Source organism: Gossypium raimondii, unplaced genomic scaffold (assembly GCF_025698545.1).
Source record: "Gossypium raimondii isolate GPD5lz unplaced genomic scaffold, ASM2569854v1 Contig00314, whole genome shotgun sequence".
In the NCBI taxonomy this organism is placed as follows: Eukaryota; Viridiplantae; Streptophyta; class Magnoliopsida; order Malvales; family Malvaceae; genus Gossypium; species Gossypium raimondii.
In genome coordinates, this window is record NW_026291414.1 from 77,501 (window position 1) to 80,000 (window position 2,500).

The window sequence follows — 2,500 nt, forward strand, 5'->3', positions numbered from 1 at the left end:
TTCAACAGCAACAAAAAATCTTTATCGTATGTGGCTTTTTCCCAATATTTTATTGTTAAGTATAGTTATGATTTTTTCGCTCGATCTGTCTATTCAGCAAATAAATGGAAGTTCTATCTATCAATATCTTATGGTCTTGGACCATCAATAATGAATTTTTCTTTCTGAGTTTGGCTACTTTATTGATTCACTTACCTCTATTATGTCAATATTAATCACTACTGTTGGAATTTTGTTCTTATTTATAGTGAGAAATTATGTCTCATGATGAAGGATATTTGAGATTTTTTGCTTATATGAGTTTGTTCAATACTTCAATGTTGGGATTAGTGACTAGTTGGAATTTGATACAAATTTATATTTTACAGGAATTAGTTGGAATGTGTTCTTATCTATTAATAGGTTTTTGTTCACACCGACCCACTGCAGCAAACGCTTGTCAAAAAGCGTTTGTAACTAATCAGATAGGCGATTTTGGTTTATTATTAGAATCTTAGGTTTTATTGGATAACAGGAAGTTTCGAATTTCAAGATTTGTTCCGAAATATTTAATAACTTGATTTATAATAATGAGGTTAATTTTATTTGTGCCTTTATGTGCCTCTTTATTATTTGCCGGCGCAGTTGCTAAATCTGCGCAATTTCCTCTTCATGTATGGTTACCTGATGCCATGGAAGGGCCTACTCCTAATATTCGGCTCTTATACATGCTGCCACTATGGTAGCTGCGGGAATTTTCTTGTAGCCACATATTTCCTCTTTTTATAGTTATACCTTACATAATGAATCTAATATCTTTGATAGGTATAATAACGGTATTATTATTAGGGCTACTTTGGCCCTTGCTCAAAAAAAGATATTAAGAGGGTTTAGCCTATTCTACAATGTCCCAACTGGGTTATATGATGTTAAGCTCTAGGTATGGGTCTTATCGCGCCGCTTTATTTCATTTGATTACTCATGCTTATTCGAAAGCATTGTTGTTTTTAACATCCGGATCGATTATTCATTCCATAGGAGCTATTGTTGGATATTCTCCAGAAAAGCCAGAATATGGTTTTTATGGGCGGTTTGAAAGAAGCGTGCCGTACCAAAATTGCTTTTTAGTAAGTACACTTTCTCTTTGTGGTATTCCACCCTTTGCTTGTTTTGGTCAAGATGAAATTCTTAAAGTGACAGTTGGTTGTATTCACCGATTTTTGTAATAATAGCTGGGTCCACCGCCGGATTAACAGCATTTTATATGTTTCGGATCTATTTACTTACTTTTGAAGGACATTTAAACGTTCATTTTCAAAAATATAGTGGCAAAAAAGTAGCTCTTTCTATTCAATAAAACTATAGGGGTGAAGAAGAGCAAAAATAATTAACAGCAATTTTCGTTTATTTCCTTTATTACCATTAACAATGAATAAGAACGAGCAGCCATATACAATTGGTGAAAAAAAAAGCTCTTATTACTATTACAATTTTGGCTACAAGAAGGCTTTTCTTATCCTCATGAATCAGATAATATATACTATTTCCTATGCTTATATTGCTTCTATTTACTTTATTTGTTGGAGCTATAGCAATTCCTTTTAATCAGAAGAATGCATTTGGATATATTATCAAAATTATTAACTCATCTATAAATCTTTTACATCAAAATTCAAATGATTTTGATTCGTATCAATTTTTAAAATGCAACTTTTTCAGTGAGTATAGCTTGTTTCGGAATATTTACAGCATTCCTTTTATATAAACCTTTTATTCATCTTTACAAAATTTTAACTTTCTAAATTCATTTGTGAAAAGGGTCCTAAAAAGAATTTTATTGGATAAAATGATATATTTTATATATGATTGGTCATATAATCGTGGTTACATAGATCTGTTTTATTCAATATCCTTAACAAAGGTATAAAGATTGGCAGAACTAACTCATTTTTTGATAGTTGAGTAATCGATGGAATTACAAACAGGTGAGAGCATTACAAGTTTTTTGTGGGAGAAAGTGTAAAATATCTGAGGGAAGTCGCATCTCGTTTTATCTATTATTGTATTTATTTTATGTATTAATTTTTTTATTAATTTACTACTTTATTTTATTTTAATTTTATACAATTTATATATTAATATTATATTTATAGATTTTCATTTTTTTTTAGAATATTAAAAATTATTATTATATAATTCGAATAATAATATTTAATATTTATATAAAATTTTATCCGACCATAACGACCAATTGATTATCGTCATGTATAAGGATATTAGATTCCTGGTATATAAGATTTAAAAATCATCATTAACCTCCTTTTTCTTTTCTATTTCTGGATTATTATATGATGATTTTGAACTTTCCATATACATATATAGAAATAGAAAAGATAGACTAGAACCGACATCTCTTATGTCATGTCAATGACAATATAAAAATGGAATTGGGATCTGGATGGAATATAATGAAATAGAGCCACTTTGAGGTTCCCTATGAAATGAGGCATGGAACGGAGCC

The 2,500-nt window shown here is 29.6% G+C and overlaps 1 pseudogene; it reads left to right on the forward strand.

The window, feature by feature from the left end:
* The window catches only part of LOC128038783 (NAD(P)H-quinone oxidoreductase subunit 5, chloroplastic-like), a 1,421-nt pseudogene extending 85 nt beyond the window's left edge, over positions 1–1,336 (forward strand).
* The last annotated feature ends 1,164 nt before the right edge of the window (positions 1,337–2,500 follow it).